Here is a 26,199-nt window from a genome sequence, read left to right on the forward strand (position 1 = left end):
CAGGTTTTGTTACAGCAAAGGAAAGAAAAATGTCTTTGTGGATTTTTCTTTTTTTTTTTTTGAGACCAAGTCTCATTCTGTCGCCCAGGCTTGAGTACAGTGGCGTGATCTCACCTCACTGCAACCTCCGCCTCCTGGGTTCAAGCAATTCTCCTGCCTCAGCCTCCCAAGTAGCTGGAATTACAAGCATGTGCCACCATGCCTGGCTAATTTTTATATTTTTAGTAGACGTGAGGTTTCACCCTGTTGGTCAGGCTGGTCTTGAACTCCTGACCTCATGATCCACCTGCCTCAGCCTCCCAAAGTGCTGGGATTACAGGCATGAGCCACCGTGCCTGGCTGATTTTTTTTCCTATCTATTGTCTTCCTTTCTGCAAACTATCATTTGACAAACACTTAGACTTTCTGTGATAAACAGGAGTGCTTCCTCAGAAACAGGCTCCGCTTTCTTGTGGAGGAGTATTATCATGTTTTTAAAGATCTGAAGAAGGGTTAGGAGAAAGAACTGACAATCACTTTCTAGGCTCTTTGAATTCTACTACTTAGAAGAGCCAACTTTGTTTTCAGTCTTTGTGCCTCAAAAGATGGGAAGCTTTATTCTTGCCTGGTATTTTTTTAATCTCCCTTCCAGGGATAAATAAGGCACCAGATACCTGCAGTGCATCGAGCCACTTCACCAGTATTAGCTCAGGTGTCTTCTCAGGTTCTTCCAGAGATTTTTTTATTTCTTATAGCTATTGTTTTTCCAATATATGCAGGTTCTAATAATTACAGAAACTTTTAGTATTTTATAACTAGTAGATTGATTTGAGATTGATGTAAACCATCATCTAAGTCCAGCACGTCAGGTTAGTGTACAGGAGTGACATGGTTTGGCTCTGTGTCCCCACTCAAATCTCACGTTGACTTGTAATCCCCAATGTTGCGGGAGGGACCTGGTGGGAGGTGGCTGGATACGGGGGCAGTTTCTCCCATGCTGTTCTCCGGACAGTGAGTGTGTTCTCATGAGATCCGATGGTTTAAATGTGTGTGTCACCTCCCTGTGTGGCTTCCCTGTGTGTGGCTGCCATGAGAAGAAGGTGCTTGCTCCTTCTTTGCCTTCCGCCATGACTGCAAGTTTCCTAAGATCTCCCAGCCATGCCTCCTGTTAAGCCTGTGGAGCTATCCACCAATTAAACCTCTTTTCTTCACAAATTATCCAGTCTCAGGGAGTTGTTTCTAGCAGTGTGAGAACAGATTAATACAAGGAGAAAACAACCAAGACTGGAAAGCAGATGACCTGAATTCAAGTTCCAGCTGTATCTCTAGCTATCTGTGTGGACCTGAGCAGGTGAGTTATTTAATCTACCATATGAAGAACTCAGATGGTGTTTTCACTTCCTTTGGATGTTTAGACCTGTGATGGTTAATATTAAGAGTCAACTTGACTGGATTGAAGGATGCATAGACAGCTAGTAGTCTTGTTTCTGGGTGTGTCTGTGTGGGTGTTGCCAGAGGAGATTAACATTTGATTCCGTGGACTAGGAGAGGAAACTCCACCCTCAATATGGGTGGGCACCATCCAGCTGTTTGCCAGCGAGGCTAAAACCAGCAGGCAGAAGGTGGGATGAGCTGGCTTGCTGAGTTCTGGCTTTCATCTTTCTCCCTTGCTGGATGCTTCCTCCCATTCCTCCTGCCCTTGGACATCAGACTACAGGTTCTCTGGACTCTCGGACTTACACCAGCGGTTTGCTGGGGGCTCTCCTGCCTTCGGTCACAGACTGAAGGCTGCACTGTTGGCTTCCCTGCTTTTGAGGCTTTTGGATTCAGAATGAGCCACTACCAGCTTCTTTCTTCCTGAGCTTGCAGATGGCCTATGGTGGGACTTCACCCTGTGATCATGTGAGCCAACTCTCCTTAATAAACTCCCTTCACATATACATATATCCTATTAGTTCTGCCCCTCTGGAGAACCTTAACTATGTAAGACCTAAACATTTAATGCTAAAACTACGTGATTGTGGCCTAAACTCTCACAAGACCTTTGTGCTATACTTTGTGAACTAGCTATTCACAAACAAGCCACAGCCCACACCTCCGCCCCACTTTCTCTCTCTCTTTCCTTCCTCAGTGATGGGCTGGAAAGCTAACATTCTTGGTTTTCAGACTCCCTTGTACTGAAGTGGGATGGCCAAGTTATTTCCGGCCAGTGACATTAGTTAAAATCTCTTGAAGAAACTTTCAGGAAAGCTCTTTAAAAAGAACAGACCCCAATGTGACATCCCTTCTCCCTTTCAGTTCTTCTTCCGTCTTCCTGGTTGTGATGAGATCGTGAGCCTGAAGCCTCAGCATCAGTCTTTGACCATGAAACACACATGTGAGGGCTAAAGCTGGACTCGACTCTGTGTGGAGGGCAAACGTGAAAAGAGCCTACTTTACAAATGCACCACTCAACCGGCATCCCAGACCGAGCCGGCCTCCTATCACAATTCTTGTTGCCCGAAACAAAGAAATAGTTACCTTTTGAAAGCACTGCTAACTGGGCTTCCTGCAAGCTGCAGATGAGGGCAGCCCTAATAAACCTTAAACACAATGATTTTTCCAGGATAGTACCATTTTAGAAAGACTTCATTACACTTTAAAATCAATCCCACTGCTTGGAAGCAGCTTCCATTTCACCTTTGTTTAAAGTTTCCGTAACTCCCCCTCAGTGTTCAAGACCCCATTTATGCCCCTCTGCCCTGCTCCTCCAAGCAGAGCCCATCACACACTTTCACAACTGGCACTCACCTTTATTTCTGTCCCCATCTCATTGTACTATGATTTATTTAGTCTACCTTTCCTGCTATCTAAACCAAGAGTCTCCAGGGACAGACATATTTTATCCAGCTTTGTTTACCACAGATACAGCTCTGAACCTGGTACATAATTTAGTCAGCAAATGGTAGTGTATTTAATTTTGGATGAGTACGTTCACTTACTCATAATCATCAATATCATGATTATTTAGCAAACTCTTCACTTACATGGAAGTGATTGAGGACAACTGAATCTTATGTTGATTGTTCTATCCACAGGTCTAAACCTGCATAGTTCTCTGTAGACTGTCTCACTGCTCCTGACGTCTACCTCTAAATACAGTATACACTTAACTTGCTTTTTATTTATTTTTTCTGTAGGTTATTGGGGTACAGGTGGTATTGGGGTACATGAGTACGTTTTTTTTTTTTTTTTTTTGAGACGGAGTTTCACTCTTGTTACCCAGGCTGGAGTGCAATGGCGCGATCTCGGCTCACCGCAACCTCCGCCTCCTGGGTTCAGGCAATTCTCCCGCCTCAGCCTCCTGAGTAGCTGGGATTACAGGCACACACCACCATGCCCAGCTCATTTTTTGTATTTTTAGTAGTGACGGGGTTTCACCATGTTGACCAGGATGGTCTCGATCTGTTGACCTCGTGATCCACCCGCCTCGGCCTCCCAAAGTGCTGGGGTTACGGGCGTGAGCCACCGCGCCCGGCCGAGTAAGTTCTTTAGTGGTGATTTGTGGAGATTCTGGTGCACCCATCACCCGAGCAGTAGTTACTGCACCCTACTTGTAGTCTTTTATCCCTCGTCCCCTCTCACCCTCTCCCCAAGTCCTGAAGTTTAACTTTCAAAAGGAGCTTCTTTACAGCTTAAAGGCTGTGTTGACCTCAGCCACCCTCCCACCTTTCTAATGCATTGTAAGTAGCAACAGGATTCACCCTGGGTTTGCTCATTACTTCAAGGAAATGAAAGCTGTTTTGATGGCCCTGAAATTTGTGAGAATGAAAACTGGAGAGCATTTCACAAACTGTGCTCGGTAAACATTTATTACGCCTGGGAGGGATGCATCATGCCTTCCTGGGACAGTGCATATTACAAATGGAGGACCCAGTGAGGTACTAATTCTTTCTGATCTATCGATTGCCTTGGAACAACACAGGAAGAAGACATTCAGAACCGCAGGATCGTGTCTGTTTAGGCGGGAACCATCCTTAAAAGGTCAAATAAGTGATTGGAACGTAATAGGATTGTGTGAGATTACATTAAAGCCTACAGTTATTCAGTTTATTACATTTTGCTATAAACCACTAAAATGTCTATGTATCTAGGCAAATTGAAGCTGATTCAGTTATGTTTAAGAATGCTCAGAAAATTAATATTTTAGTGGCCTCATTACTGAAGCTATGGATAAAACATGTTTTCTTTATCAAGGAAAGTGCTCTTGTCACTGAAAAGACGCATGGTGGAGGAAAACATTCTCAAAGTAATCCACATGTAGAATTCACAACTTTGGATTGCCTGTACTATCACACAGTTAATGAACTGGTTGTTTTTCTTCTAGAAAATTACTTTTCTTTTTCCTTTTCTCTTCAAGTAAATATACTTCCAAAGGAATTGCAAGCCCCCACCACAAAATGAACTAAATGTGTGTGCATGTGTGTGCATATGTATGTTACTGCCAAGCCCAAGGTCTAAGCTTTCTTTTTTTAAACTGAGACAAGAAAGTGTTAGTTGGTGGGCTGCGGTGGCTCACGCCTGTAATCCCAACACTTTGGGAGGCCAACGTGAGCAGATCACCTGAGGTAAGGAATTCAAGACCAGCCTGGCCAACATGGGAAAACCCTGTTTCTACTTAAAAAAAAAAAAAAATGCAAAAGTTAGCTGGGCGTGGTGGTGCACACCTGTAATCCCAGCTACTTCGGAGCCTGAGGCATGAGAATCACTTGAACCTGGGAGGTGGAGGTTGCAGTGAGCCAAGATTGCGTCACTGCACTCCAGCCTCAGTGACAGAGCAAGACTCTGCCTCAAAAAAAAGAATGTTAGCGAGGTGAGAAGTGTTAGAAACATACTAGTTCTAGCCTGAGACTTTTTCATTGACATTAATAATAAAGGTAACCTGAAAGGGTATCTTTTCTCATTTTATGACTGAACACTGTGTCCATTTACCATGTGAAGTCCTTGTGAATACCATGAGATGTGCACACCCTAAGGCATGAGTGTGGTCTAAAGAGCACAGGTTTGAAGCTAGGCAGAGCTGGATATAAACTCTGGCTCCCTCACTTACTGTGTAAACTGGACAAGTTCTCTTATCGCTGAGCTTTAGTTTCCTTACCTGTAAAATAAGATAACACAGCACCACAGTGGCACACAATTACACAGCAGAACGTCATAATGTGCTAAAGCACGCTGAAGTGTAAAGATGACCACAGTTTGAAATGGTTTAAAATAGCTTTACCTGTCAACTTGGTCAGGCTGAGCCACGCTTCCCAGAATTCCTTTCTGGTTCAGGTAAGCCTCAAGAGACATTTTGCCTGAGATTTGGAGGGTGAAAGTGAAGCAGCAGCCATTTTGATTTGTATGCTTAGCTTATTTCAATAGAAGAATCCAAGTAAAAGCCACTAAGTAGCTTCTACCATAAGAATTTAAGCACAGCAAAAGCCATATCTCATTCCTGGAGGGACTGTAGAGATTAGTGCCAACTTAGGACCCCTGAAAGATCAGAGGTGACGATTCCTACCAATCCCCATTTGACTCGCTGGTTTGACCAGTGAGGTAAACAGAATTACAGTGAATTATCAGAAGTGTAATCAGATGGTGACTCCAATTGCAGCTGTTATTTCAAATGCAGTTTCATTGCTGGAGTAAATCAATACAGCCCTTGGCACCTGGCGTGCTGCTGTGGGTCTGGCAAGTACTCTGTTTCTCTACTCTTAGTAAACACCATGAAAATTAATTTGCTTTCAGCTGAGAAGGTCACCAATTTTCCTTCACTGTCCCATTGCAGGGGTATATCAACTCTCTAGCCCTGGTCTCCAGGATCTTGGTCACATTTTTCATGCTGCCGAACATTATTCTGGTCAATTGCATTGAGGATGTTATATTGACTGGATCTGATGAACAGGAAGAAATGACTTCTAGCCACATTGGTAAGATTCCACCAAAAATCCACAAATAACATACAACAGCATACAAAAGAATTAAACAATTATGCTACAAAAAATTCAGAACCTTTCTACTGCCGTGAAAAGTTGAAGGATTCAATGGTCTGAGGTATGTCGACATATTCCTTCCACACTGAAGGGCATGCTGTTGTATCCGGCCCCTTCTACTGCTAAGAAAGAGGCACAACCCCTGGTGAACCTCTCTAGGTTTGGGAGGCAATATATACCTCATTAGGATGTGTTATTGCGACCCATCTACCTAGCGATCCACAAGACTTCCAGCGTTGGGTGGGATCCACAAGAGAGGGAGTTCCACAATAGGTCCAGGCCGGCATGCAGGCTCCTCATTTGGGACACAGAACCCATAAGAACGGATGCTGCTTGACGTGTCAGTGTGGAGTGTTTGGCAGAACTCGCTAGGGTAAATCACAGTGTCGATTCACAGGATTGGGGAGCAAACCTGTGGTTCTGTGCTGATAACTACTCTCCTTTAGAGAAACAGCTTTTAGAGAGCTGCATGTCATTTGTTGGGCACTTTCTACCCACCACGCCATAAAGTTGAGAATGGAAAGCAGAGCTCCATCATCGAGCGGAAGTGGTATATATGGTCTGACCTCCAGCAGGTGCCTATGCCCGCACCCCAGATTCACTGGTCCTCAGACGCCCAGGCCTCCTTTCCTTGCTACACTGCATTCCCTCTCTCACCCCATATATATGGCTTCATGGGGAGTCCTCCATGATGATGGGGAAGAAACAGGCTTGTCTGGCAGGCAGATCTGCCTGGCATCTAGACGCCACCTGGGAGTGGGCTGCAGCACTACCATTCCACTTTGAGACAGCTCTGAAAGGCAATGGTGAAAGGAAATCTTCCCAGTGGGCAGGACTAGAAGCACTGTGCCTGTTCGTTTTGCCTTGGAGAGATGGCCAGGGGCACAAGGCATACCACTGAGCGGGTCCTCTTCGACTCAGGGTGGCTTTCCTGCACATGGCTCCCCACAGCTGATTTGGAGGTTAGCACTCCCTAGAGAAGACTCCAGCCTCTCACATTCCCTTTTATCAGAGCTAAGGTTGTCAGTGGATTTATATTCTTCCTTAACAGGCAAGTTCTGTGCCAAATGCCTCCCACTTAACATAAAGCCAAACTTTAGCTAAATAAAAGCTTCTGGAGGCTTTTTAAATACGTATTAGAAATCTATGAAAAATCTAGCCACAGTTTCACATGTCACTGATTCCCAGGGACAGAAGTAGTCCGAGCCTGGACTTTAGACGTCACAGTTACTCCCTCCTCACCTTCCCAAGGACCACGTCCAAGGAGAGCTGTGCAGAAAGCCACGGCCCAGGATGGCCCTGAAGCCCATCCCCGAGAGCTCCTGTGGTAGCCTTGGCTCCAACAGGTCACACTCCACACACACCCCAGATCCACCCTGAATATTCTGCCTGGAACCCACACCAGCCCGTGGGAACCAGCACAGAGCATTGGGGCAAAGGGAAAGGGCAGGACAGGTTTCCTGAAGAATTCTCAAGTCAAGTTTTACTCAAATAATTTCAAATATTATGGAAAAGAACACAATGAATACTCATGTACCATCCCTTATTTTCAATAATCAATGTTTGACATTTTGCCATGCATGTGTATGTGCAAGTGTGTCTGCAGAAATTCAGGATGGAGTAGAAAAGAGTCTGGGGGGAACGATACATTTTACAAGGCTCTGTTCTTAGTTTTGCCATTGCTGACTCTGATCTCCACTTTACTGTCTAATAAGCGTCTCAAGCTAAGTGGAAATCGTGATTCACTCCTCCCACCCCCGGAACTGCTCCATCCAGTTCCTCACCTTGGGAAATGATGCCACCATCCACACAGTTGCTCTGCATGAAAACCCTGGCCAATCTGGAGTCTCCTCTCACATGAAACATTTGCCAAAGGACTATGATTTGGGGGAAGGTCCAGACCAGGGCAGGATCTGGATAGCTCGGAGATTTTGAGTGTGGATCCAGAATCCGGCTGCCTGGGTTGCCTGCGACTAGGGTACTTACCAGCTTTGCAAACGTGGGCAGGACAGTGAACTGCTCTTCATGCTTCTGTGAACTAGGAAGATCACGACAGTATCTCCTACAAAGGTTGCCGTGAGAATGAAAGATCTCGGTGTGGGCCAGCCCCGGGAGATGGCAGGGGCAGAGCGTGCAATCCAAGCAGACCGTAGCCTTAGATCCAGCCACCACGTTCAGCTCACCCAGGACACTCAAGAGTGAGCCTCATTCTACCAGCTCATGGTCACCATGTCACAGCAGCAGAAAGATAGCCTTAGAAATATGGGATTTTCAACCCACAACAAATTGAGCCGTATCGGCCGGGGACATGACTCATTGTGGGTTCAGGGGAACTACCTCTATAATGACACTGGCTTCGCATGCTCTTACAAAACCCAAACCTTGTCATTCCCTGTTCGCTCCCTCTCAAAGGCATGTGCATCCAGGGCCCTCCACAACACCCTCTTTCATGCCCCACTGCATTCCACACCCACCTTTTGTGTTGACACATCACAGTGACGTGGGCCCTCGTTTAGGGTGCTTGGCTACCTCACTCAGGAGCTCCCTCAGTGGCACCCTCTTGCTAAATGGCTTCTTTTAACTCTTAGAAACCAACTTATTTTTTCTGTTGCCCAGGATGGAGTGCAGTGGCATGATCCCAGCTCATGGCAACCTCTGCCTCCCGGGTTGAAGCAATTCTGCCTCAACCTCCTGAGTAGTTGAGATTACAGGCATGTGCCCCTATGCCAGGCTAATTGTTGTACTTTTAGTAGAGATGGGGTTTAGCCATGTTGGCCAGGCTGGTCTCGAACTCCTGACCTCGGGTTATCCGCCCACCTCAGCCTCCCAAAGTGCTGGGATTACAGGCGTGAGTCACTGTGCGCAGCTCTACTATTTTTTTAATCGCCCTCTTTTCCCCACTCTCTTGATATTTCTTATTAAAAACAATCTTCTCTCTGGATATTCTTTTGTAAAATTTTACTAGACCTTTTACAACTGATACAATCTAGGATTAAGTGTATTTCTAGTTATTGTGCACCACACACAGCAAATTCAGGGGCCAGGCACAGCGGATGTGCTCAGGTGTCAGGTCTCTTCCTCAACTCCCACAGCGCGCTGGCTCTGCCTTCTTCAGGATGGTGCCCCGGCTGGGCCACAGGAATAACATCAGCCTCTACTGAAGCCGTGGGAAAAGGCCAGTTGCACACGGACTGGTTTGCATGTCTGGGCCACAGGAAATTATCACTAACATGGTTGTTATTGCTATTATTAGAAGGGACTGCTTGGCTATTTAGAATGCATCTGAGAAATCAACCAGGGCTGAGGGATGAGTAAGCACCTCCACCTCTTCCTTTGCTTATGGGAAAGATGCACATTTCATGGCAGATTTGACACAAAACAGTCGCTGACACTTGGAATGAAAAACAGAAGAAATATGTCAGGACAGGTGGGAAAGGGGGCCATGGAGAAGACTCAGCACAGTTTCTCCTTCGACTGAGGCCACACCAATGGCGACTTCTCCTCTTCCCCCAGGCAGCCAAGACAAGGTGGGGACAGGACTAGGAATCAGAAACACCCCTAAGGTTCAGACCCGGCCAGAGGAAGGGTGGTTTATACCTACAGCAGCCCTTTCACACGGTTTGCAACAGTATTTCTAAAGCTTCAGTAATTCCCCTATCAGAGGGACAATTTTGCTATAATTTTTTGCCAGGTACTACCAATATTATAACACTTTTACTTAAGTAAATATATATAAAAAATCTTTATATCCACTGCCACGCATTTTTAAAATATAAAACATGGACATATGCGAAAATATAGCCATAAATGATAGGTAAGTATAAAACGAAATATAAATGTTAAAATACCTTATTAAGTTTGAGAGAGACTCTGTGCCTGCAAGCATTCTGCACCTGAGGAGCGCCCTCTCTTCGCTGAAAAGGGAGATAAGAGAGTGCCAGGGAGGTTGAGAAAGGGTAGGCACTGACCTCAGGCCTTCTCCACGCAGTCAGAAAGATCACTGTAAAAATCTTCCTACAGCCTTCAGAGCTACTGAGAGCCAGATGGAAATGCAGGTCTGCAATTTCCCGCGTAACTTCTTTCTCTGTGCTTCAGCTCCCTTCCTCATCTGGAACATGAGCGTTTAACAAAGGAGCACAACGACATATGGAAATGCAGGGCAATGTGCATACGATTTGCAAATGCACGCTGAAATGTCAAGTCATCTATTACTTTGAAATGTTTCAGAATAAAGAAGAGATAGAGGCAGAAGTAAATACCGGAAAATGTCAACTGTTCTGTCAGGCAGGTACATTAGGGACGCTCACTGTACTCGTCTTTCAGCGTTTCCTTATGTCTCATGTATGTGATTACAAGAGAGAGGAGGGAGGGAACTGGACGTGCTGGCCAGTCCCAGGGCACAGGCATTCTTCGCCGAATCTGTCTGGCCCTCCACCAAGGTCCCAGTGCTGCTTCCCAGGCACTGACGTGGGTTCCGGGCTGAACTCTTGGGGTCGCTCTGCGGTGTGTGTGGAGCGCGGTCTTGTGGAGCCATGGCTACAGGATGGTGCCCCAGGTGCCCTCTGCGCAGCACCCCTCAGAGAACGTCCTTAGGAAAGTGAGTAGGGAGGCCGCCGTGTCCCCGCCCAACCTGAGCCTGACCTCGACTTCCTCAGCCTCTTGGGACATGTGCAGCCATATTTGGACTTTTCATACCTTTTTATTGTCAGATATGTTAATCAGCTGAAATCCAACTTTATGTTAAAAGAGGGACACAGCTGGAAGAAAAACATGTCCACTGATTCAGGAGAAATGCAAAACCACTGATATTCTCAGCTCTGACAGGAAGGAGGCTGTGGAGCTAGAACCTTTCGTAAAGAGCATTGGCCTTTAAGATGTCAGAAGAAATCTGGAGCCTACCAGAAAAAACCCTGAGAGCTGAAGATCAACTCAGTTCCTTAGGAGGAGCTGTAGGAAGAGAACAAGAGGGGACAGCTGAGGTCCGGGGAAAGGTCCAGTTGCTAGAAGATGGACTACGTGTCATTCCACTGCAATCAGCTCTTCTGAACAGAGCACTGGTGCACAGCTGGCCCCTCCCAAAACCAAAGCTAGAGCTCCCCACCCCTCTGCTCAGCTCCCTCCCAAGCTGCCAGGTCGTGCTCTCCCTGCTCCTCCGTCCATCCAAGGAACTGTGTATGATATTTCATGGCCTCATTTCCTCCTCTCTCCTCCCTTCTTTCTCTTCCTTTCTCTCCTTCTTCCAGATACCACGCATGGATCCCACCACTGCCGCCACCATCAAGATCTCCCCCAAACTTCACAGCCTGAAAACAAAAATGTGTGCCTGCAAAATTAATTCAATCTTCAAACAATTCAACTACTGCGCTTCCAAAACTATACCAGGAAACTCAGAGCTTTCCTTTGTCTTACTTAGAAAAAAATTTAATTGTGCCCCTTTCCTTATTAGTTTATGCAACCGCTGCTGCTTAAGAGATTATATTTTTGCTAGATGAAGCTATAATTTTCAGGGACTTATAAATTATATCACTTACAAAATGATTATATATACAATTACTTTTTATTTTGCCCTTAAACAGTATAAAAACTGCGTTTTATGAGTTCATCATAACCTCAACAATAATGTGAGTAGTGTAAGTATCGGCATCAGAAAGCATCTTTCACTTTCAATGTTGTATTTGTTTTTATAGTTTAAAGGCAAATGTACACATTCTTTCATACCTATATAAATATTGATTGGCTTTAAAAAACAGATATTTACATGAATTCTTTTCTTTAAAACATACCTAATATTCATCAAAGCGGCTCACTTACAGTCAGCATATGTAACAAAACTTATCCATAAGATGAAATCACAAAAGGGAGTCATCGTCTAGACCCACATCAAACAGCCACAATGTAAAAACACAGCATCAAAATGAAATTCAGTTGTGAACCCCTCAGAATGACGCCTAACTGTACTAAATAGTTTATAAATACTTAGTTTATTTATCTGTGAAAAGGAGCTAGAAATGGGAATGTCTCATCAAGAGAGTCACTATAATTAAATTGAATTGTAAAAATAGATACTATTCTAAAGCATTTAATCTTATAAAATTTCTTTTAGTATTATAAACAAAACAGGAGATAATACGTTAATTAAAATCACAACCTTTAGCAACTTTAAGACCTAAAACAAATATTAAATTGAATCAATAAATAATCTTTGATACCTAGAAAATTTGCAATAATGAGATTCAAAAGACTTAATGAAATTTTAATTGACCCTTATTTCTTAAGATGGCTAGAAATTAACAGGGTATGCAAACGACTTATGATTACATACCTTTGTTTTGCTAACTTAAATTTGTTGAAATTGGCTAAAATTGTAAAACAATTCAACAGTTTTCCAGTTTTCTTTTGTGTTTGGGGCAGAATGCTGGTTACTTTGGCTACATAAAATAATATACATTATATGAGTTGGGTTCCAGCTGAACTCTTGGAGTGGCTCCTTGGAGTGTTGTAAGAGTACCCCGCTTCTTCAAATACCCCCCAAAACCACCTAACAGGTTGGGTAGACTAGTGCAATCGTTACAGAAAATAGGAATATGATGTAAGATAATTGATGTGATTACAATGTATTAAGATGATATGGTATAATATATATATTGTTTTAACGTATTTCAACAGTTATAGTTAAAATATTTACATTTCTCATTTATTTTTATGTTGATATGCATGCACATACCTAAATACAGCCATGAAGGTTTGTTTATCTTTCCCTGTAATTGTTACAGGAATAACATATAAAATTAGTAAAATTAGAAGTAGGTTTGGTTTTTCTTTCCTTTTCTTTTTTTTTTTTTTTTGTAAAAGTGACTGTCATTCAACGGGGTCTGTGCCCCATACAGTATTACTCTTAAGTACAAACTCCCTCTAATGGGAAGGCCCAAAATAAACTAGTTAAATTTACTAGTTAAGGGGAATTCATGCTATAGTAAACACTCCCTGTGTCACCAACATACATACAATTGGAGAGACGGAACAGTCTGGGATTAGACTGAAAGAAAAGCACATGACCTTGATCCGTAGAGCAGACCCACTTGGACCTTGGCTCATGTTTTCACGGCCTGGGGTTAGTCACCTTGTCCCTGGACTTGAACGACTAATAAATGGTCATGTTGTCTTTCACAGTTGCCTAGAAACCACTTGACTGATGCATCTTGTACGAAAACACACAGCCTTTGTCATGTCAGATCACTCAACAACCCGTCTGATAACAAAAGGAATAAGAGGTACTAACTTGTTCAAAAACAAAGAATGTTCTCTGGACAGCTCCCAACAGGCAGAATCGCAGTAATGGGGAAAAACTTCAATATCGTGGATTAACTTCCTGTGGCCTAACTTCATCTGCCGTTGACCAAATGAGAATTAGAAGAAAAACATCCAAAAGCTGTTTGCTTGCACTATCAGCAAGAGCATGACGGTCTACTGAGGATAAACAATTTCACAGAACACTGACGTCGGATGAATTCAGTGTGGGACCACGATAGAGTCGGATAAAAGTCAAATTCCTCGGAAGTTATGTCTGAGTGCAAACACAATACTGGAAATACTGTAAAAAAGCAATCCAATTTCTTCCTCTCTGAGCTAACATGAGTGGCCATTGCCTTTTTGCCGATTCTATCTTCAGTTCCATTCCATTTCTTGCCACTTCCTAGGTAAAATATTAAGCTGTCCCTGCATATATTTAATTTTACTTCCTGGCAGTATCCAACACAGGAGAGTACCTTACATCTTCAAACACCCCCAAAACCACCTAAAGGTTTAAATCCTGAAATGCTTCCCGATTCCCTTATGGTGTGTGGTCCCTTTAGCTGCAACAAGTAACACAGGCAAATTTGCTCCACTGCAGATGTGTTTCTTGGGAGTTTTGGCTGACAGGCAATGACACCACCAACAGCTACATCGAGTCATTTGTTCCAAAAATGATGAAAAGCCAGTGAATACAGGAAAAAAATGAGCAACAGCAATAATAATTTTCGCACACCAGACATACCAGAAGGCATTTTCACATCGGCCTCCGTCTCACACAACTCTGTGAAGATGTCCTCATTAGAGTTGTTTGATAATTCAACGCATTAAGCCTAGAGTATAAAAGACTTGCTGAAGGTAATTTTCATGTCACATCTACATTTGCCTATATTTTATAGCATTTTTAGCTAGGAAATGCTAAGGCTGAAATTCAATTTTAGGTTTCTCCAGGTCTCAAATATGTTCCTCTGTAACATGATACCTCCAAATACCGTACTGTTTAAATCAGATTCAGGAACAAACTCTTCTGACTATCTTCATGGCAGCTTCGACAAACATCTGAATTAACAAACTTGTTAAATTTGCCAATGGAATTCTGGAGAGTAAGAGTGACAGCTGTTAGTCAGAGGAAATACGGTGCTGAAAAGAAATGTTTGGGGGTCAGAGGAAACTGAGGAACTGTATCTGGAGATGGATAAAGGAAAGAGGAGCAGTCTGGAGTCATGAAGGAGAACTGAACTTCCTCCCGAGTTAGATGTATCATGGATTAAAACCAATGCGTTATGGAAACGGCTGTAAACCTTACATATATTTCGTTTTATTTATTTATTTTATTTATTTTTTTTTTTTTTGAGACTGAGCCTCCCTCTGTGGCCCAGTCTGCAGTGCAGTGGCACAATGTTGGCTCACTGTAACCTCCATCTCCTGGGTTCAAGCGATTCTCATGCCTCAGCCTCCCAGTAGCTAGGATTACAGGTGCCTGCCACCACACCCAGCTAATTATTTATTTTTAATAGAGATTGGGTTTCACCATATTGGCCAGGCTGGTCTCAAACTCCTGACCTCAGGTGATCCGCTTGCCTCAGCCTCCCAAAGTGCTGGGATTACAGGCGTGAGCCACTGTACCCGGCCCTTTTCCCACATTTCAATCCAATAATTCTGATCCTGGAAATTTATCATAAGTAATAACTTGTCAAATAAAATATACATATATACATAGAAATGTTCATTGTAACATATATTTGCAAAGATTTGGAAATAGCATACATATCCAACAATAAGGAAACAAAATAGCACATTTCATGCTTTATACCACACAATATTATATAACATAAAAATATAATTGTAAATAAAATATGAATAGAAAAATGCTTAATGCATAAGGTTCAGTTACAAACAAATCAGAAAACAAATAAGCAGGAAAAAGCAAAACATATATGAGAGTCACATCTAAAGCTGCTGGGGAAACCTTCCATCTGCTCTAAGGAGTCATTCCCTATCCTCAAGTGAGAGAAACACCAGCCACCCGGACTAGATGCTTAGCTGCCACAAGAGGACACCGGGAACCAGCCCCAAGGACTTAGGACATCTGAAAGAAAGATCAGCCACCTTGGTCCTTCCCCAAGTTACCAGTGCTCTGGGAGTTGCCTCTTCAGCTGCTACTGAGAAGGGCCCACACCTTCCTTACATGCTCAACAGCTAAATAATCTACAGCTTCCTTTTGACGGCCCTCCCTCCTCAAAGGAAGGACCCATCCCATTACACCTAACATCCCATTTGCTTCAGTCTTCAGCATAATCAGAGGCATGCTTACCCTACCCACATGCAGTGCCTCGACTGGACCTAATCACCCACTTTTTTCATCCTCCCAAATTAACCACCTATCATCAGCAAAATCCCCTGTAATCTCCATCCATACCCTAAAAGTTATTTTCGTTTTTTTTTTTTTTTTTTTGAGAAGTCTCCTTCTGGTCACCCAGGCTGGAGAATAGTGGTGTGATCTTGGCTCACTGCAACCTCTGCCTCTCAGGTCCAAGTGATTCTCCTGCCTCAGCCTCCTAAGTAGCTGGAATTATAGGCATGTGCCACCATTCCTGGCAAATGTTTGTATTTTTAGTAGAGATGGGTTTTACCATGGTGGTCAGACTGGTCTCAAACTCCTGAGCTCAGGTGATACGCCTGCCTTACCCTTCCAAAGTGTTGGGATTACAGATGTGTGCCACCATGCCCAGCTAATTGTTGCATTTTTAGTAGAGACAGGGTTCCACGATCTTGGCCAGGCTGGTCTCAAACTCCTCACCTCAGGTGATGTGCCCATCTCAAGGTCCCAAAGTGCTGAGATTACAGGCAAGAGGCACCTCTCCCAGCCTGTTTTCCCTTTTTTCTTCTGACTGAAAAGTGGCTGGCACTGGAGGACATGATTTACCTTAGTCTCCTTAAAAGATGTACTCCCTGATCTCCATTATGACCCTGTAAGCAAGTGGCAGTGACGCAGGATTTTTCAATGCTGCTTGGCCAGCTGGAGATGTCCACAGCTGCCAAAATCCACAGCTCAGCCTCACTCAGCCCTGGGCTTACAACAGGAGGCACCCTGCCCACTCGGCCAGCAAGGCCACACCTGGTTTGTGCTCTGGCCAGATGCCATGTTCACCACAGGATCCACGCTCAGCCCACAGCTGGGCCAGGCTGGGCATGTCTTGACCTGCCTCCACCTTGTGCCCCGGGATCCCAACAAGGGGAATGTGGCTGTGCTTCAACAGGGATGCCAGCTACCCCGGAGCCCCAAACGGGCTGTTACAGCCTTTTTTGTACTCGCATTCAGTGGGTCTCAATTTCTTGTTCTGTGTCCAAGAAGAATGTGGTTACATTGACAGCTGAAGGGTGAGCAGGGCTGAGAGTTTTACTGGGCAACAGCTCTCAGCAGAGAAAGGATTAAGAGAGGGCAGCTCCCTCCACCTGAAAAGGCAGGCAGTCCCCAAAAAGTGTAGCTGAGTCCAGGGCTTTTATAGGCTCAGAATGGGGGAGTACCTGCTGATTGGTTTGTGAGTATGCAAGGAAGTCTAAAACAAAGGCACCACTCAGAGGTGGGTAAGAAACACAGTGTAGGAAACTAATTAGGGAAGGGCAGGTATATGTCAAACAGGTGAAAGGTGGGGCTCAGTCAGAGGAGAGCACACCAAACAAGAAGAGAGGTTCTCAGTCTGGTCCAAGACGTGTAGCTTGGCCTTCAGGCTTTGAACTGTCTTTGGTTTGAAGGTGTGATTTCGCTGGGTACCCACCCCATCTGCCTGGGCATTTGACTGCCTCCTGCCACTATCAGTAGGGTGAAGTGGACCTCACCTCAAGGGCACCGGAGATGAGGAAATCGAGCCTCTGGAGCAGGAGGTTATTGGATTCATAACTTGTGGACACAGCGAGTTGCCCAAAGTTCTACCTGAGCAACCATGGAGAGAAAGCCAGTGATCCGAGTGCTAACTGCACGCATTCAAGAAGGAGGGTGCGGGGGAGAAGACGGCTGCAGTGGGTAAGAGAAGTTTTTGAAGGTGTAGTAACTTGGAAGTGGCACTGAGGAGCAAGTTGATCTCCATGCCTTGAGGTACCTAGAGTGCTGCAGACAAAACAGTCAACATATGTGGGTGCAAGATGGACGTCCACATCTCCCATTAGATCCATGAACTTGTCTGCATTTGCACCCCTTATTCCATTTTCACTGCCGAAGAAATAGCCCTGAAAAAGCAGACATAATCCTTCCTCCTGTAGTCTATACCCCACTCTCTCGTGACTTCTCATTGAGAAGTAAAAGGCTCTGCCATTATTCCCTCTCCTTCTGCCATCATCCATTTCTCCCACAGAGAAGAACATTCCCATAAGCCTACGAACATACTGTTCTTTAATCTTTCCCAGATGCCAAGGTCAGATACATATTTTATTCCACTTATCTGTTCCCCTCAACACAAAATTTCTCAAGAGATTTGTCACCATCTCCTCTTCAACTACTGTAATCATGATTCTGTCCTTACTGCACCAAGAAGGCAGCACTTAACACACAGACGGTCAAAGTTTACATCGATTTCTTGCCCCCATCTCACTGAACACAGCTGACACTTTTTCTTCTTGAGACATTTGCGACAGTCTCATTCTGTCACCCAGGCTGGAGTGCAGCGGCATGATCTGGGCTCACTGCAACTTCTGCCTCCCAAGTTCAAGGGATTCTCCCACCTCAGTGTCCCAGGTAGCTGGGATTACAAGCACACACCGCTATGCCTGGTTACTTTTTGTATTTTTAGTAGAGACCGGGTTTCCTCATGTTAGCCAGGCTGGTCTCAAACTCCTGATCTCAAGTGACCCACCCACCTCGCACCCCCCAAAGTGCTGGGATTGCAGGTGTGAGCCACCCTGCCTGGCCAACACTACTGAAATATTTTTTGCTTAGGTTTCTCTGACAGCAAACTCATTAGATCTCTTGACTCCCCAGTTGTTCATTCTCTCTCCTTTGCTAGATTCTTCTCCTCTCCCAGAACTTTAAATTATTAGGTGCCCCAGTTCTCAGTCTTCATTTCTCTATCTCTTCTCTCTCTCAGGGATCCCAACCATTCTCACTGCCTTAGAAACTATCTGTGCTCTGGCCTGCAAGTCTGTGTCTTCAATCTAATCCCTCCTGATTTCCACGCTTGTGAATCCAACTGCTGACTCAGCATCTCCACTTGTCTAATAGGCACCTTGCTCTTAAAAGAAATCTGGGAAGGCCCAGTATCCGTTCTGCCTTGATACTGTCTCTGGTCATCTGATGGCAAGGAAAGGTGAATGCAGAGCAAGCAGTTGGTCCAGAAGAGAGTGTGACCCAGTGCCTGGGCAGCCTGGCCTGTCTGCCACCCCAGGTCTCTATAGAGCTCAGAGTAGCCCACCTGAAGCTGTCTCCAGACCCCTCTCAGCAGCCTGAGGGAGAGCAAACGACCACACGCAGAGATGTGTGTTCTAGTTCAGAGTGTCCAAGTTCTTCCTGCCAAAGTCACCTGCTTTTGTACTTGACCCCGGCACGTCCTTGGGGGAGACGTGGTAATGGTGGGAGAGGCCAGGAAAATCTAAAGGAGGAGCTGACTTGGGATTCCCATCCTGCTGGTCACCCAGCAACCTCTGCAGGGTGTGCAAAGCCCTGCCCTGCATCTCCACAGGCAAACTCAGGCTGTAAAATGAACGCAAGGCAGGTGTGGCAATGGGGAAAAATCTAGATCCACCCTTCCCCACTCTAACCTATTCCATCCTGTCTTCCTCCACCTAAGGAAATGAGGCCACCACCAACTCAGTTGCTCAGCCTGAAAACCTCCAAGTCATCCTTGTTTCCCCTTTTCCCCTTATAGCCCATATCCATCAACAAACACTACTAGCCTTCCCCCACGTCCCAAGTGTGACCCCCTTCTCACCACCTCCACTTCTCACACCCAGCCCAGCCACCCTTGGATGCCACCTGCAGCACTGCAGTGGCCTCTGGACGTGTCTCCCTGTCTCCATTCTGGACCCCCAGTCCCCTCCCACTGTGCGTTTATCATCTTGCCACAGCCAGAGTGAGCTTTACAAATAGAAAATATATATGTGTGTGTAATATTGAATTTCTGAAAAGATGCTCAATCTCACCAACGACTAAACGTTTTGAAATTGAAATAACACATTGCTCAGTGTAGCGCTTTGCACAGAGTGATTACTCAAGGAGTATTTATTGTACTTTCAAAGTGGCAAAACTTTTTAAGTATAAATGTACGGTATTAGCAAAGGCTCAAAGAAATGGTACTCTTCCCACTTCTGGAGAGACTATGTGTTTTTTTAATCAGGAAATATTTCTGAAAAGTCTCTGAAATGCTCATATATTTTGAGCTATCACTTTCATGTAAATGTCCAGTTTAAGAATTTGACTAAGGATGTGAACAAAGTTGTACCTTCTGCATCTTCGATGTAACCAGATGAAACCTTCAGAAGCCAGCTGGTGTCTTGGTGCGTCCATTTGCTTGTTTTGTCTGCAGCTCTAGTTGGGTCAGAGGTTAAGAAAAAGATTTTCATCATGTGACACAGAAAGGTTTTCAGGCCTCTGTTCTGAGGCCAGTGTTTCACAACCCTGACTTGAGTTCACTACCTGGGGTGGAGCCTGGGACAGATATTTTTAAAGCTCCTTAAAGAGTTCTCAAAGAGTCTACTGAGAAGGATTGACCTGGGTTTTCCTCACCCACACAGCAAGAAGGGTTGTTCCCCACACTGCAGTTTTCTGAAAGGAGCCCCCACAGGTGACCTTGACTGTGCTGGGCATGGCTATGTGGGAACTGAAGGGGCTGCAACCTAAGCCCCTGACTTGACAGGAGCAACTAGGAAGCCTGGGCCAGACCAGCAGTCATTAGGGGAAAGCCTCATGCACTCCTCACTTACAGAACAAGCCTCTTTTCCATAAAGCAGTATTGTAAAGGACAACTTCTCCAGACTCCATCCAAACTGCCACCACATCCAACCTCTATTACCTAAACTAGTTAGATGTTCATGAATATTTTAGAATATTGCCTGTCACGTGGTGTTCTGAACTGAATATATACCCCCAACATTCCTATGTTGAAATACTAACCCCTAATCTGAACCTGGAGCCCTCACATATAGGATTCATGCCCTTACAGCTCTCTTGATCTGTTTTTACCATGTGAGGACACAGTGAGAAGATGGCCAAATGGAAACCAGGAAGAAGGCACCGAATCAGCTGGCACGTTGATCTTGGACTTGCCGGCCTCCAGAACTGTGAGAAATACACATTTTTCTTTAGGACCTCCAGTCTACAGTATATTTATTATAGGAATCTGAATAGACTAAGATACATTGTAAATGTTCACTTTACTATAAAATAGGTGGAGAATAAAATGAGATAAGAAATTGCAACGTACCTTATCCATATTAGCTGTCAATATTTTTCAGGTTAGAATTGTTAAAAGGTTAAGAGTTAACATTTTATTCAAGCTACACAGTTACTCCTCCCCTTGCCTGCTTTTCCCCATTGCCACACCTGCCTTGCGTTCATTTTACAGCCTGAGTTTGCCTGTGGAGATGCAGGGCAGGGCTTTGCACACCCTGCAGAGGTTGCTGGGTGACCGGCAGGATGGGAATCCCAAGTCAGCTCCTCCTTTAGATTTTCCTGGCCTCTCCCACCATTACCACGTCTCCCCCAAGGACATGCCGGGGTCAAGTACAAAAGCAGGTGACTTTGGCAGGAAGAACTTGGACACTCTGAACTAGAACACACATCTCTGCGTGTGGTCATTTGCTCTCCCTCAGGCTGCTGAGAGGGGTCTGGAGACAGCTTCAGGTGGGCTACTCTGAGCTCTATAGAGACCTGGGGTGGCAGACAGGCCAGGCTGCCCAGGCACTGGGTCACACTCTCTTCTGGACCAACTGCTTGCTCTGCAGTCACCTTTCCTTGCCATCAGATGACCAGAGACAGTATCAAGGCAGAACGGATACTGGGCCTTCCCAGAGATTCTGTCTAAAATCGAAGGGGACCTCCTTTTACTGACCATCTATCTCAGTAAGAGAAGGAGCAGCTGATCCTCTCTGGTTTCCAAACATCAGTATTTTGGCTAGAAAAAGACCAATTTATATTCAGTAATCCAGCCATTTTAAGTGGCAATTTAACCTTCCATGTTCAAAGATGGTTTTTTCGTTTCGTTTATAAAAATTCATTATGGAACAAAAAGAAGTTCTTTGTAGAGGAGTACATTAATTTCCTGTTACTGCTGTAACATGGCCACCCACTTGTCACTTTGAAGGATACAAATACATTGTCTTACAATTCCAGAGGCAGGAAGTCAGACATGGATCATCCTGGGTTAAATCAAGTCGTCAGCAGGACTGCGTCCCGTGGAGGCTCTAGGGAATAATCTTTCTCTGCTTGCTCCAGCTCCTGGAGGCCTCCCTGTGGTCCCTTTCCCCATCTTCAAAGCCAGCAGTGGAGCATCTTCAAATCTCTCTCTCACTTTGACCTCCTCTTCTGCTTCCCTCTTCCACCTTAAAGGACCCTAATAATTACATTAGACTTGCTTCAATAATCTAAAATAATTTCTCAATCATAAGGTCAATTGATTAGCAACTTAATTCCTTCTGCAAACTTCATTCTCCTTTGCCATGTCACATGATATACTCACCGGTTCAGGGGCCTGGGATGTAGAGATCGTTGGGGGTCATCATTCTACCTAACCCAAGGAGTATGCAGCATTTTGGTTTGGCTGCTAAGCAAATGATGACCCTACCTACCTACCTAAAGATGGATCTTCAAACTTCAAGCGGGCCTTGGGCCCCAGACAAGGAGCAAGACTTCCCAACATCATCAGGGCACCTTCTGGTGACAATAGTCAGGGTGGTTAGGAATCAGCATTGCTGATATTTAGGTAACTAAGGTAGCATGACTAGAGCCCAGACAGGTATTTTGTCCTCAGATAAAAAATAGGTTTGGGTCTACTCGAAGCAGTCAGGAAGAAGGAGGCCAGAGCTTAAGTTCAGAGGCCATGTGAGTGTCAAAGTTGGAAAAACAAAGTTCAAACACAAGATCCATGATCTTGCAAAAGCAAATGTGGGGCTGACACTGTGAGATCGAGTCCTGGCAGAAGCCAGGGGCGTCAAGCGTAGAACTGGAATTTAGCATCCAGAACTGAGCCCACTGAGCTGACGCACTGCTAGGTGCCTATCTGGCAACTGCCCTTATAGTGCTGGGAAGGTCAGCCTGGCTCAAGGACACTGGGTTTGGCTGACATCACTTTTCTCACAGGTTAGAACTACATTATTGTGTTGGTTCATTTTTGTTGTCTCCCCAAAATTAAAGAAGCTTAGTGGTTTGAAGAGGACGATGCCCATTAGTAATCCTGGTGTGGAAATGGCATTTGGACCTCCTGGCTGGACTCCCTGCCCCACTGGCTCCAGCATCTTTGCAGGTTACCGAAGTGTTTGCAAGCTGAAGAGAAATGAAATGAAAACGTGGCATCTTAATGATGCCACTCACACCATTTCAAACAACTTCACATTCCATGGAGTCCCCTTTCATCCAGGTATCGTGCATTTTCTTCACTGCAATAATGGAATTGCATTGGTGAAGGAAGCAGAATACCATCAGAGTGATAAAGGAAACCTCCAGCTTTTTCCACTGTGGCTCAGAAAAAAGAGCGTTACCATTCAGCCTCTAACTAATGTGCTTCCTAAATTTGAGGAGCAACGCAAACCTCGGCCGATTCTGTAGTAAAATGTTATCTCAGTCCGTGTCTTTTTTTACTGAGGATACAAAGAGCTCTAATATTAGCCATAATTTCTAAGATGACGCGAGCAAGGGAAAATGTATCGAAGGAAAGCAAAGAAAAATAAATCAAGGCTATTGCACACCAGATATGAGCCTGTGCGTTTCACATGCTCTTTCATGCACCCCTCATGAAATCCTAGGAGATGGTGATTATTCTATCCATTTTAATTGAGCACTTGAGGCTCACACAGAGCATCAGTGACTTGCCCAAGGTAATTTTTAAAGCACATACCCACAGGCTTAAAATTTCCTTATATTTTAGCTAGTAAGGGATAAGACTAAAATACACACTTAGATCTCTCTGACCCCCATAACCTTTCCTCTATTACATAATACTTCTAAATATTATTAGTACTCTGTTAGTTTTCTAACCAGACTCCACTACAAAATTCTGAATATCCTCAATGGTGGCTTCAGTGCAAATACAAGGGATGTGTTAAAATACTGGTGGGGCCAGGTGTAGTGGCTCACACCTGTAATCCCAACACTTTGGGAGGCCGAGGCAGGGGGATCACCTGAGGTCAGGAGTTCAACACCAGCTTGACCAACATGGAGAAACCCCACCTCTACTAACAAAACAAAATTAGCTGGGTGTGGTGGTGCATACCTGTAATCCCAGCTACTCAGGAGGCTGAGGCAGGAGAATCACTTGAACCCAGGAGGCGGAGGTTGCAGTGAGCCGAGATCATGCCATTGCGCTCCAGCCTGGGCAAAAAAAAAAAAAATGACTGGTGGACTTCCAGAAGGGTAGGGGTTGCCTGGTAGTGAGAGGAAGTGTGGCTCTGAGAAGGAGCACTGGGGGAATGGGGGAGATTAGGGGTCCTGATGGGAGAGGGAGAAAGGGGAGCCGTCTGGAGCAGCAGCAGGAGGACTGAACTTAGCCCTGGATTCAATGAGGTATCAGGGACTAAAAAAAAGGATCAATGAAATGACCTTATACTTTTTATCTTCTGAAGCAGCAACTGAAATCCTGGAAATGTATCTACCCTAAGGGATAATTTAACAAATATGTAAGCACACACACATTTACACAAAAATGTTCATTGCAACATATATTTACAAAGATTTGGAAACATGATACAAGTCCAAGAGTATAGACATAAATTAGCAAATCTCCATCCTTCTCCATCATGCCACGTTCTATTTCAAATGTATAATGTATATGTATTTAAATAAAGAGAACTGCTTCTAAGATTCCATTTTAAAAATCAGAAAACAGAGAAGCAGGGAAAAATCTTCACCAAACATATATGAAAGATAGTGGAAAGAACTTTCTTAGGCTGTGGAAAGAACAGGCTTCTGCTGCTGTGAGTCCCTCCTCACCTGCAGGGAGAGACTGATCCCTTGAACCAGCTTCTACCACACAGCACGTCTCTCCCAGCCCCTAGGACAGGCAGGCCTGGAAACTTGGCCCAGCTCTCCTGAGCTTCCAGCTGAGCAAGACCAGCCACCAGCCCCTCCTCCCAGCCACTATACCTCAGGCTCCTGCCTTCTCCAGCTCAGAAAATGAGGCCAGCACCCACTCAGTTGCTCAGCCTGAAAACTATCAATTCCCTTCACAGTTCACATGAAATCCATCAGGAAATGCTATTAGCCCCACCCCTGCAATACAACCCAAACCTGACCCCTTCTCATGGGCCCCGCTTCTCACACCTGCACCACTGCAATGGCCTCTGGACAGATCTCTGTCTGCCGTTCTGGCCCCCTCCCCTTTCCACCATCCACTTTTACCACAGCTAGAGTGAGCTTTACACAAAAGAATTGGAAGGCCAAGGTGGGGAGATCATGAGGTCAGGAGATCGAGACCATCCTGGCTAACATGAAACCCCATCTGTACTAAAAATAAAAAAAATTAGCTGGGTGTGGTGGCACATGCTTATAGTCTCAGCTACTTGAGAGGCTGAGGCAGGAGAATCACTTGAACCCAGGAGGCAGAGGTTGCAGTGAGCCAAGATCACGCCACTGCACTCCAGCCTGGGCAACAGAGTGAGACTTTGCCTCAAAAAAAAAAAAAGGAATTATAATTAGCTACCAGGTATATGAAAAGATGCTGAATCTCAGTGAAGATCAACACACTTTCAAATTAAAGTAACACTGTCCAGTGGAGCAATGGCATATAGGGAACAGTCAAGAAATACATATTACATACACGAGAAACTATTCTTCATCTACCAACGATCAAATATTTTAAACTGAAAATTTCCAGAATTAAAACAATCACTCCTTTTCCACTATTAGTGAAACTGAGTTTTTTAAAGTCTCGAAAATATCCTGTAACTTCGTAACTAAAATTTTAACCTAAGGATTTAATTAAGGAAGTAAGCAAAATGGTATCTTCTGCATCTTTTCAACAACAGGCTTAGACATGGAGAAAAGAAGAAATTAGTGCCTTGTTTGCTCATTTGTTTATCCTTTCTGGCTGCCTGTGGGAGGAGAGGAAGGACATGTGTGTTCTTTCTCCCAGGAGGCGTTTGTCCTAGGCCACTGGATGTGAATACTGGGTGTATTTAAAATAATCCAGAAAATTGAAAAAAATACCCATCACTCAGGCTCTGTCCTCAGAGATTCCAATTTCATTTGGCCTAGGGTGGGGCCCAGAGAGGTTTTTTGTTTTGTTTTGTTTTGAGACAGAGCTTTGCTCTGTTGCCCAGGCTGGAGTCCAATGGCAGGACCTCGGCTCACTGAAACCTCCGCCTCCCTGGTTCAAGCAATTCTCCTGCCCCAGCCTCCTGAGTAGCTGGGATTCCAAGTGCCTGCCACCACACCCAGCTAATTTTTTGTATTTTTAGTAGAGACAGGGAGTCCACCATATCGGCCAGGTTGGTCTTGAACTCCTGATCTCATGATCCACCTGACTCAGACTCCCAAAGTGCTGGGATTACAGGCATGAGCTACCGCGCCGGCCCAGACAGGGCATTTTTTAAGTGGGTGGATTCTCTCAGGAGGATTCTCACAGCAGCCAGGCTGAGAGGGGCAGGTCTGGGGGCTCCTCCTCTTCTAGCGAAATGGGGCTTCTCCCTTCTCCACACCGCAAGTTTCTGACAGGAGCCCCCTGGAGGTGACCAGATGGTCCATCTAGCTCCCCCCAGATGGACACAGCTGCATGGG

At 44.9% G+C, this 26,199-nt stretch overlaps 1 long non-coding RNA gene across 1 annotated transcript; it reads right to left on the reverse strand.

Moving 5' to 3' along the window:
• Window positions 1-210: 210 nt before the first annotated feature.
• LOC118143594 (uncharacterized) lies at window positions 211-23,688 on the reverse strand. Its single transcript, XR_013523814.1, has 3 exons — window positions 21,596-23,688; window positions 20,455-20,550; window positions 211-19,800 (listed from the first exon to the last, which is right to left on the reverse strand). It is a non-coding gene; the product is annotated as an uncharacterized LOC118143594 (long non-coding RNA).
• Between the last annotated feature and the right edge of the window lie 2,511 nt (window positions 23,689-26,199).

The sequence above is a fragment of the Callithrix jacchus genome, chromosome 11, assembly GCF_049354715.1.
Source record: "Callithrix jacchus isolate 240 chromosome 11, calJac240_pri, whole genome shotgun sequence".
In the NCBI taxonomy this organism is placed as follows: Eukaryota; Metazoa; Chordata; class Mammalia; order Primates; family Cebidae; genus Callithrix; species Callithrix jacchus.